We start from the raw sequence: 11,927 nt of genomic DNA on the forward strand, positions 1-11,927 counted from the left end.
TACTTGAGCACCCTGGCATGATAGGATCACAACAGTTATCTTGAAAAGACAACAGCAGACTTCACATAACAGCACACAGCCACAAACATATTGGAGACGTGTTCTTTCACAGCATGTACACTACCGTTCAAAAGTTTGGGGTCACTTAGAAATGTCTTTATTTTTCAAAGAAAAGCACTGTTTTTTCCAATAAAGATAACATTAATCAAAAATACACACTATACATTGTTAATGTGGTAAATGACTATTCTAGGTGGAAACGTCTGGTTTCTAATGAAATATCTCCATAGGTGTATAGAGGCCCATTTCCATCAACTATCACTCCAGTGTTCTAATGGTACATTGTGTTTGCTAATCGCCTTAGAAGACTAATATCTGATTAGAAAACCCGTGCAATTATGTTAGCACAGCTGAAAACAGTTATGCTGGTGATATAAGCTATACAACTGGCCTTCCTTTGAGCTTGAAGTTTGAAGAACAAAATTAATACTTCAAATATGAATCATTATTTCTAACCTTGTCAATGTCTTGACTATATTTTCTATTCAATTTTCAATTCATTTGATAAATAAAAGTGAGTTTTCATGGAAGACACGAAATTGTCTGGATGACCCCAAACTTTTGAACGGTAGTGTATAGCAACAAAAAAATTATTAAAACGTCCATTAAATGAATAGAAAGATACACTTTTCGCATTCCTACGAGTTTTCTTATTGGACCGTATAATTGATTGTGAATATTAAATGATAACGAAGCATAATTTCTCGAAAACAGAATGGAGTTAATCATTATAATTATCAGCATGGGTTTCCATATTATCTGGATTATTCAATAATGAATCTTTTCGCTCATCAAATACCTTAACCCCAAAACAATGCGTCTGCATCTAAGAGAGCGACTTCAGTTTGTTACCAAAGCAACCCGGAGGCTCAGGCATGTCCCTGAAAACATGCACATGGAATTCATTAATGAGTCCCCGAATAATGAAAATAATTCAATATTCCTCTCATTGTGAAGAACAAACTCACATCTCTCTATACTTGGCCTCCTGTTGAGTGAGTTTAATATAATGCTATAGTCTTTTGACATCTCAAGTATTAAAATCACAAAAGGAAATTGTTCAGCAATAAACTCTTCTTCCACAATTAAGAGCAAGTACTTCACCATCGGCTAAACAGAGTAACAAGAACTATTTAGCAGAACATTCCAGAGTGGCTCCTCTTCCTTCCTTCGAGCCCGAGAGAAAATAACCACGGTTAACTAACCATGAAATTGTGCTGACAAGACACCAGAGGTAGGAAAAGAACAAAAGGAAGGAACAGGAGTTTACATTTAAGACTTGATTTGAAAAGACCTCATTGCAACACATGAAATGTTCACGACCTTAATTATTGTGAAAAGCTAACTGCAGGGGTTATACGTCCAACTCACTGAACTATTCTTTCAAAAGTTGTTCACTCACGGTTTGTATTTCCCTTGTCGGAAAGTGACATTTCAGGTGTGTCTGTGTTTGTTTTGAGCTCTTCGTGAGGAGACATTGTTGTCCCGCAATACATCAAAACGGACTTTGAAGAAAACTCTTTCATTTCCTCCAAAGGTCAAAGCAGGTGGTTTTATGATATAGGATAAGGACACTAAACCTGTCGCTGGAGATGACAAAGAAAAGCTGGCTTCTATTGTTATTATCTGCTGTTTGTGCTCTGGCTTTTTACTTTCCCTCGTGTCACAAATATAGTTTGAACTCAAGAAAATGATGGATGTTCTTTGACAGAAGAACACTTAGTTATGTCTTGAGTTTATCCGTATAGTACCTTCACCTTGCAGTGCCAAGAAAATGCTAAATCAGAATCGGTTATCAGTGTAATTCAAATCGTTTTAGGAGAGTCTGAACTCTGATGCTGGAAAACGTACAGCGCGTGCAGCAAAGCATCCACATCAAAGATGAGTCCAGTCGGGCATCTAAACCCTCTGGATCAAACAATTCTGGTCAAATAAAAAAAATGACATTTCATTCTAATCCAGATTATGTAAAAAACATTACATTCTGGTCTCTTCAGCACTTCTAATAAACCATGATTGATTTGCCTGAGTCACGTGACCAAGTGGATTGCAGGATGCTGAACACAGAGCATTGTGGAGAGGACCGAAGAGGGTGTAGACGTTTAAATAGTTTATATACGGTGTGTATACAGCACGTATAAAGCCTCCACTTGTGGGCACAGATGTTGGATATACTGTGTCCCACATTGTGTCAAAGAATATCTCAAAGCAATTCAACAATTTTCTTTAACACTGCACAAAAAGACACGTCTGAGTTCTCTCTCCTTCTAGCCATGAGTGTGCTCTCTCCACAGAGGTGCAGGATGCATATCTTTCAGGAAAAATCAAGGCCACAGAGAGAGATGTGACAGGAGCAAAAAAAACCTGTATACTAACTGGGAGAGTTGAATAAGACCATAAATAAGTTCCCACAACACTGAAAAACAAAGAAAAACTGGACCGCCATGACCACCGAGGCTGAGGTTCAGGAGTTTGGTCTCAGCTCGCTCCCAGTCTCTTCCTCCGCACTTCATGATCTTAACCTTTATTTAATAGCGTTTCTTTTTTTTATTACTTTATCTTATCGTCAGACACATTCACACCTGGGAAGTGGCTCAAAACGACGGTGTTCTACAGATGGACACTCGAGGATGAGGCCTGGAGGGCAGCGAAGAGGACCACACTGGGTGTGTGGCGAGCAGGCGTCGGGCATTGCTTAATTGGGCTGTAACCAGTTGTAAAACCATTACAACCAGTAGCCTACAGCGGAGGTACTGTAGCAGCGCTACTGTATATTATTCTCAGGTAAGACGTTATTATGAAATATAGCCTTAAATGTAGGACATGGGCTGCAACTTAATATTATTATCATCGCCGATTAATTGATTCATGGTTTGGTTTACACAACTTCAGATTCAATTATAATGGATTATTATGTAAAAAACTGCTCCTCAACTACCAGTTGTAAGCATGATTATTTAATAATTGTATTTGAGCCTAAATCAATACATTTAATATATATATACATATATATATGTATATATATATATATATATATATATCCTTTTTTTAACAGTCCAAAACCCACTTTTTTTTTTACAATAATAAAAAAAGAGGAGTTAAGTCTGACATTCAACATTTGGCATATTTGCTTTTAAAACGTCTCAAATGTAATTCTTTTTATTCTGTTGATCGTCTCATCAAATCCTAGTACCGCAGCGTGTTAACAGATGGTGTAATTTTGTCTAATTATTCCCTCTTTACACTATAAATACATACACGTATTGGCTGTGGACCGATACATTCAACATGGATTGACTGCTTAACTGCTTTGTTGCTTTTGCAATTGAATGTAGTTTATTAATTAGAGCTCCCATTTCACACCCTGATGTGGTGATCTGAGGATTCTCACAGGAGCCATCCGCTCTGTAAAATACAGCAACACAATTAACTTATCTTCGGCATTCACAAAACACGCATTATAGCTTTATAATGTTAACATAATCATCTGATCCTTATCATAACAGCCTGAATGTAAAAGGGAGTTCATCCTACTCCAAATATGAAATCCCAGCTGCGGTTTAATTACCTTCCATGATTTCTAAATCTCTGGATGTGTGTGGCTGCAGCGCTCGACACAGCTGGTAACTAATGGAACTCATATTTCTTGTTTTGGGTTGAACTAATGTTATTTGCATTGTTCTCGCTGCGCGTATTCACGCAGAGACATTTTGGGATTAATGCAAAAATAACGTGCAAAATCCATCGGTTTTGTTCGACACTCATTCTTTTAATTCTTTTCATCCTTGTTTGGAGCATACTGGATAGACATGTTGGGGGGGGGGGGGGGGGGGTGATGCTGAAGTGGTTTTAGGTGCTGTTTGACTCTTTGTCACCTTGGCTATCGGGCTCGTTTTGTGACACTCCATTTATGAATTTATCGTGAATATGATTGGCAGATAAAACAACAATGAATGAGTGTTTTTTAAAAACTTTTGTTTGCCATTAAAACTGGTTCCATCACACATTAAAACTGACGAAATTCAAAATGACCAGAAAGGAAACTAGTTTAAAGAGACAAGGAGAGAGCGTCTGATAATCAGACTTACAACACAGTACACACTTAAAACTGGAGGGTATGAAAGACCTTCTCACCCGGCGGTGAATTGCAAGTAGACATTTACAGCGATATTTAAGCGGTCTCCTAATCTTAGCCAAACTCCTCTTGCAATAGCAGATGGTAATTATCAGAATCCGGCTGCAGCGAGTGACGACTTGGCTATAGTCTCCACACTGGAGTCCTCCGGTTAAAACATGTTCTCAGTCAGTGACAGGCGGCCAGCTGGCGGCTTCTTTTAAAACAAATGTCAGAGGGTTTATAACTCTCCATATATTTAAGAATTAAGATGACCATTTGAGGCATCATCTTTCTGTCCAATGTGACGAAAGCACATTTAGAAATACATATAAATAACATGCCGGCGGAGGATGATCGAAACTTCCTGGTAGATTACATGACTGTTTAAATAATGATGTTCTCTTTGCTCAATATGCAGTTTGCAGTCTTTTTGCTTGATTACAGGGACAAATATATCATTTTGGAATTAAGCATGCAATCTGAGGATAGCAATACCTGTCTATGAAATATCTACATTTAAATAAAGATTTCCCTGCTGGGTGCACACGCGACCGAGCCATGTTTTCAACCGATTATCCAAATAAGAGATCCGCTGACTTCTAAACTTAGTTTATTATCCAATCACACTTGGTATAATCACCTTTTAGTTCTGGATTATGGTTTTTAGTGTTTCAATTTCCCTTTATCTGTCATATTTCTCACCTTTTAGCCAACATTTTGTTGATTAGCTGTGATGTACTTGATTAGTATTCCAGGCACGGAGCTCAGAAATGGATGTGCAGTTGCACATAATATCTAAAGAGGCCGCTGATTAAAAAATAAATAAACAAGACAAACGATACGCAAGTCTAATTACCCATGTGGTCTGCAGAGAGCCTGCAATGACACTTCAAGTTCATTCTTTTCTAAAGAAAGGCCACAATATTATCGTTTTACTTTAATAAAACTATGTTAATGACTATGAGTCCACGCTCACGTCTTGCTAATTTCCCATGAAGTCATTTCCATAAATAATATCTCCTGTTTATTACATCTTAATCGCACTTACGATCTAATATTGTACGACAACACCACAAAGCAAATAAAGTGCAGTCCTGCAGTTCATAACACAATTATATCATATTAATATAATGTACACTTTATTGATCCCACAGTGGGGGAATTCTTCTCTGCATCAAAGGTATAACCATGCTTTAGACATTAATGGGACTCAAATGAGATCCCACATCCAGAAAATATGTCCCACCTTCCAATCATTCATGTAACACAACGCATACAATCGGATGCTGCTCTTTTAAAAGTGTTGGGTATCATGCAAACAGCCTATATTTCAACTAGCACTTGTTAAACAGACCTAGACCACTGTGACAATGCGTCTTGCCGTCACTGGTAGGTTCCCCTTTAAGCACCCCGGAATGATCAGCCAGAGCGATAGTTCGTAATGTACTTTATTGCACGACCGCAGACAGTGTCTCTGCTCCAGCACTCCACCCCGTCTTCAGCCCGTCCCGCTCCTTTTGAAGCCAAAGCCTCGCAGATACACCCCCACAGATTGTCATCAGCTGGTCTGATTGTCCTCAGACCAGCTGATGACAATCAGACACCGTTCCCTGAACCACACCCCCGCTCCACCCACTCTGCAGCCGAGCTTACACACACCCCCCTGCCACATACCTCCACCGCCCGACTTAGGCCGGGGCAACATCCGGCCTAACCTACTCCCCCTCCCCCCCATGAGAGCGGGAGAGGAAGTCGGCCACGACCATCTGTGTCCCCGGCCTATGGATCACTTTGAAATTAAAAGGCTGTAAAGCCAGATACCACCGAGTGATTCGGGCGTTGGTATCTTTCATGCGGTGGAGCCATTGGAGCGGGGCGTGGTCCGACCAGAGGGTGAATGAGCGTCCCAGGAGGTAGTAGCGCAGGGAGTCGACCGCCCACCGGATGGCGAGGCACTCCTTCTCCACCGTGCTGTACCTGCCCTCCCTCTCCAACAGCTTGCGGCTGATGTACAGCACGGGGCGGTCAAACCCCCCTACCTGCTGGGACAAACCGGCCCCCAGCCCTCTGTTCGACGCATCAGTCTGCAGAGTAAAAGGGAGAGAGAAGTTAGGTGTGTGGAGGAGCGGTTCCCCACAGAGAGCTTGCTTTACCTCCTCAAACACCAACTGGCACTGCTCCGTCCACTGGACCGGATCTGAGGCACCTTTCCGGGTCAGGTCAGTCAAGGGGCTGGTCAGCTCCGCAAAGTTCGGGATGAACCGCCTGTAATAGCCCGCCAGCCCCAAAAACTGCCTCACCTCTTTTTTAGTCTTGGGCCGCGGGCAGGCTGCGATGGCGGCGGTCTTGTCCACCTGAGGGCGCACCTGCCCGGCGCCCAAGTGGTACCCCAGATACCGTACCTCCCTCCGTCCAACTGCACACTTCCCCGGGTTGGCCGTAAGCCCCGCCTGCCTCAGGGACTCCAGCACCGCGCCGACCCGCTGCACATGCTCCGCCCAGGTGGTGCTGTGTATGATCACATCATCCAGGTAGGCGGCAGCATATGCAGCGTGCGGACGCAGCACCAGTGGCGGTTCGTCCATAGGGGGCGCTAGGGCGCCGCCCCTCTTAAAATTTGGAGATGAAAAAAAAAAAAAAAAAAATCTGTCAAAAAACATTATATGCCAAATCATTTAAATAGTAAATATACCGTGTTGACGCTAAATGTGTGTGGAGACCGTAAGCCCTGTCAACAACCACTTAAGTTAATGTGAAAAATATAATATATCGCCATTATCACGGAGAGAAGCCCTCCCTTTTGGGCGCTGGTCTAACGTGTGTACGGCATTGATACAACATTTCAGTCGTTTTGGCAAAGACCGGCTTCACATTGGCGGATGAAACCGGGAATCTTAGGCGCTACAAATATGCGCCGCGATTATTCGGCAGATCAGAGACCCGTATGTTCCCTCAGCCCATAGAGCAGTGTTGCCAGGTCCGGTTTTCCTGGAATCGGGCCACGGTTGAATTTTTGTCCTTGGTTCGGTAGACCTATTTTGCATGCAAATTACATGAATATCTTTAAATAAAATCCATATTTTAAATGAAATAATTTATTCATACCCAAATCCTACCAAACTGACTCCAGATCAGCACGTACACATTTTATTTATGATAATATACTGTATCTAATTACACAAGGCCATTTTAGGACATAGGGAAATAACTGTTTAGGGAAAACTGCTTTTAATGCTGGCAAACTAAACATATGTTGTTACTTTGTAGATATTACAATATATTTGGCAATGATAGCAATGCTGTTGGACTTTAAAAGCAGTGTATATGGTTTGGCACGGGCATATTTTGAGTTCTGATATTGGGCTGGTTTTGGGCTGGTTTTGATTGGCCATTGGGCTGGTTTTGTCACACAGACCTGGCAACCCTGCTCACAATGGTTTTATATTGCTGAGGGTGAGTTGAGTGAAAACGATGTTGCACTATTTTGGCTATATTCTTTATAAAATTAACCGTTTATGTTACATACAGTAATGGTCGAAATCCAGCTGTCGTGTCATTTAGACCGTCAACATATACGTTTGGTGGCGGTCTCATTGAGCCACTTTGGCACCGTTTGTTTAGCTACATCCGGTCGCCCCGACGTATATTTTCCTTGTGTAAATTGTGTTCAAGATTCAAGATTCAAGATTCAAGATGTTTTATTTGTCACATACACACACAGGGTGTGCAGTGAAATGAAAGTGGCAATGCTCAGCAGGAATGTGCAAGGGCAACAAGTACACACTATTTACAAATAAAAAAACAACACAATATTTACAGTAAGTGTGTGTGTGTGTGTGTGTGTGTGTGTGTGTGTGTGCCTAAGAGGGGCAGTTGTGTGGGTCTATGTGGGGGTCCTGGTGAGGTCGGAGTTCACAATCCTGATGGCCTGAGGAAAGAAACTCCGTCTCAGTCTCTCTGTTCTTGCAGCGTGACTACGGAGGCGCCTGCCTGACCGCAGCAGCTGAAACAGTCTGTTGTTGGGGTGGTGAGGATCCTTCATGATCCTGCCGGCTCTGGTTCTGCACCTCCTGGTGTACAAGTCCTGCAGGGTGGGAGTGTAGTTCCAATAGTGCGCTCAGCCGAACGCACTACTCTCTGCAGAGCCTTCCTGTCCTGAGCGGAGCAGTTGCCAAACCAGGCTGTGATGCTTCCTGTCAGGACGCCTCTACAGCTCCAGAGTAGAAGGACTGAAGGATCCTCTGGGAAACTTTAAATTTCCTCAGCTGCCTGAGGTGGTAGAGGCGCTGCCTTGCCTTTCTCACCAGAGTGTCTGTGTTTGTTGACCATGTCAGATCCTCGGTGATGTGGACTCCCAGGTATTTATACCCGCTCACCCTCTCCACAGTAGTCCCGTTAATCCCCAGTGGTGAGTACGTCCTCTGTTGTTGTACCTTCCTAAAGTCCACAATCAGCTCCTTAGTTTTGGTGACATTCATGATGAGGCTGTTGTCCTGGCACCAGAGTGACAGATCAGCAACTTCCTCCAGGTAGGCCTTCTCGTGTTGTCGGAGATCAGGCCCACCACCACTGTGTCATCCGCAAACTTGATGATGGTATTGAGTTGAACCTGGCCACACAGTCATGTGTGTACAGGGAGTACAGTAGGGGCTGAGGACGCAACCCTGGGGGATCCTGTGTTCAGGGTGAGGGATTTGGAGGTGTCTGCCCACCCTGACCACCTGTGGCCTGGCGGTCAGGAAGTCCAGGATCCAAGCACACAGGGGTGTTCAGTCCCAGCTCAATCAGCTTGCCGGCCAGTCTGGAGGGACTATGGTGTTGAAAGCTGAACTATAATCAATGAACAGTAGTCTCACATAGCCCCTCTGGCTGTCCAGATGAGAGAGTGTGGTGTGCAGTACCTGGGAGACAGCATCATCCGTGGATCTGTTTGGGCGATAAGCAAACTGCAGCGGGTCCATGGAGGAAGGGAGGAAGGCGCAGATGTAGTCCTTTATCAGCCTCTCAAAGCATTTCATGACCACCGAGGTGAGGGCCACCGGTCGGTAGTCATTCATACATGCTGGAGAAGCATTCTTGGGCACAGGGACAATAGTGGATCTCTTGAAGCAGGTCTGGACCACGGACTCAGCCAGGGAGAGGTTGAATATTGTGGTGAACACTGGAGCTAGCTGGTTAGCACAGGTCTTCAGTACTCGCCCAGATATGCCATCTGGACCTGCAGCTTTCCTGGTGTTCACCCTCAACAGAGCCCTCCTCACACTGTGCTCGGTCACAGAGAGTGTGTGTTCATCCCCAGCGGTAGAACTCACCTCGGCTACGCTAACGGTGTTGTTGTTAGCTAGCGCTGTTGTTGCTAGCCTCAAACCGTGCATAAAATGAGTTCAGGTCGTCCGCTAGGGATGCGTCGGCACTCACCATTGCGTCTGCTCTGGTAGTTTGTGATAGTCCGTAGCCCCTGCCATAGGCGCCTGGTGTCGCGCTGCTCCATCTGTGATTCCACTCTGTCTCGGTACCTTCTTTTGGCGTCCTTCACCGCCCTCCTCAGTCCATAGACCGCTGCCTTGTACTGCCCCATGTTGCCGGATACAAGACCGGAGTTATAGGCAGCAGTACGGGCGTTCACAGCTTCACGGATGGATCTATCAACCCACGGCTTTTGATTAGGAAAGACCCTAACTTTTACCGTGGGGACGATGGTGTCCGTTAGCGTTTATGAGGCTCATTGCTACTTCGCTGACGCCACTGGAACTGGATTGGATCATGTCCCAGTCAACGATACTCAGAGCGTCCTGTAGCTCAGCCTCTGATTGGTCAGACCACCGTTCCTCGTCTCTACCGCTTCCCCCGCGATCCTTTGTTTATACTCCGAAACCAGAAAACTGGCGGCATGGTCTGATTTCCTAACGGAGGAGAGAGACAGCCTTGTAGCCTCTCTTGAATGGCGTATAGCAGTGGTCCAACGTTCTTTCCTCTGGTAGCACACGTAATGTGCTGGTGAAAGTTCGGCATGACTTTTTAGGTTTGCCTTGTTAAAGTCCCCAGCCACCACCACAGCCGCGTCGGGATACTTGTTCTGATGCCGACATAACACATCATGTAGGTCCGATAGTGCTACGTCGGTGTCCGCTTGTGGTGGAATGTAGACGGCTGTGGTGATGACCGAGCTGAACTCCCGGGGAAGGTAGAATGGACGGCATGAGATCGTCAGATGTTCAATGATGAGCGAGCAGGAACGAGAAAGAGTCTTAATGTTCTTGGGGTCGCACCACATGTTGTTTGTCATGAAGCAGACCCCTCCACCCTTAGATTTACCAGACTCTTCCGTTCTGTCTGCACGGAAAACAGAGAAGGACTCGGTTGGACATATGACTCGATCCGGCACCAGCGGGTCAGCCAAGTTTCCGCCAGACAAAAGATGTTACAATCCCGCATGTCCCGTTGGAATCTGATCCTTGCCCTAAAATCATCCATCTTATTTTCCAGAGACTGGACGTTAGCAAGAAGGATGCTGGGCAAAGGTGGACGGTGGGCTTGAACTCTCAGTCTGTTCCGACTCGATGTTTTATCGTCGCTGCTCCCCGTAGTAGCGGCTCCACTGCTGTTGTTGTGGTTCGCCGTACAATCTCCGCCGCCACGCTGGATCGATGGAAAAGTGGACAAAACCCTTGTTTTGCAAAGTTTATGTCCAAAAGTGTGCTGCGTCGTATGTTGTTAGTGCCGATGTGTTTGTGGCAAAGAAAATATTAAAAATAAACACAAAACTATCTCATAAAAACATTTGCGTGTCTAGGAAGTGGAAGTGCAGAGACAGATCAGAAGGCAAATGTGTGTGTTCTGTTGTCTTCTGCAGGTATGTGTTTCCTTTTGTTCAAAGTTAGAATTTTCTGTTTCTGCTGAAATGACTCTAGCTCATGTAGTTATTTATTTTGTCCATTAGGGTCTCTGTTTTCCCTGTATGTTACATGTCATGGTTTTGATGAGAATTGTTATTATTTAGATTTAATGTGGTCCTGTCTTCCATGGACAATGGTTTTATTTTGCTGAGGGAAGTGGAAGTGCAGAGACAGATCAGAAGGCAAATGTGTGTTCTGTTGTCTTCTGCAGAATAAATAAGTGCTGGGAAAATCCACCATCTGAGCCGACTTCTTCCATGCCCGTTCCACATCTGTAACATCTGCTCTGAACCTCTTTCATGTGAGGGTGAAACTCTTTTATTTTGCAAACCTCTAAAACCCAACCCAATGTTTCTTAAAGAATTCTGCTCTGAACCTCTCATGCCCAAAGTTACAGTGTGTTGATAGTTGTTATTGGACAGTGTTGATGAGCACGCTGTGTTCTTGAAATAAAGCTTTGGTTTTTACAATATTCTACTCAAAACCTCTTTTCTTCTCATTGTTGAGTGCTATTTAAACCGCGTCGCCCAACTGCGCCCCCCCAAAAAAAAATTTCACCAGCCGCCACTGCGCAGCACCCGGTCCATGAGGCGTTGAAAGGTGGCTGGGGCCCCGAACAACCCAAAGGGAAGCGTGGTGAATTGGTATAACCCAAACGGAGTGGAGAAGGCCGTTTTTTCCTTAGACTCTGGCGACAGAGGAATCTGCCAGTAGCCCTTGGTTAAATCCAGTGTCGTAAAGAAACGCGCCGTGCCCAGTCGGTCCAGGAGCTCGTCGACCCGGGGCATTGGGTAAGCATCGAATCGTGACACCTCGTTCACCCTGCGATAGTCCACGCAGAACCGTATAGACCC

The 11,927-nt window shown here is 44.5% G+C and overlaps 1 long non-coding RNA gene across 1 annotated transcript; it reads left to right on the forward strand.

The window, feature by feature from the left end:
• Positions 1 to 10,957: 10,957 nt before the first annotated feature.
• LOC130212568 (uncharacterized) lies at positions 10,958 to 11,550 on the forward strand. Its single transcript, XR_008835375.1, has 2 exons — positions 10,958 to 11,030; positions 11,285 to 11,550. It is a non-coding gene; the product is annotated as an uncharacterized LOC130212568 (long non-coding RNA).
• Positions 11,551 to 11,927: the final 377 nt, after the last annotated feature.

The sequence above is a fragment of the Pseudoliparis swirei genome, chromosome 22 (assembly GCF_029220125.1).
Source record: "Pseudoliparis swirei isolate HS2019 ecotype Mariana Trench chromosome 22, NWPU_hadal_v1, whole genome shotgun sequence".
NCBI lineage: Eukaryota > Metazoa > Chordata > Actinopteri > Perciformes > Liparidae > Pseudoliparis > Pseudoliparis swirei.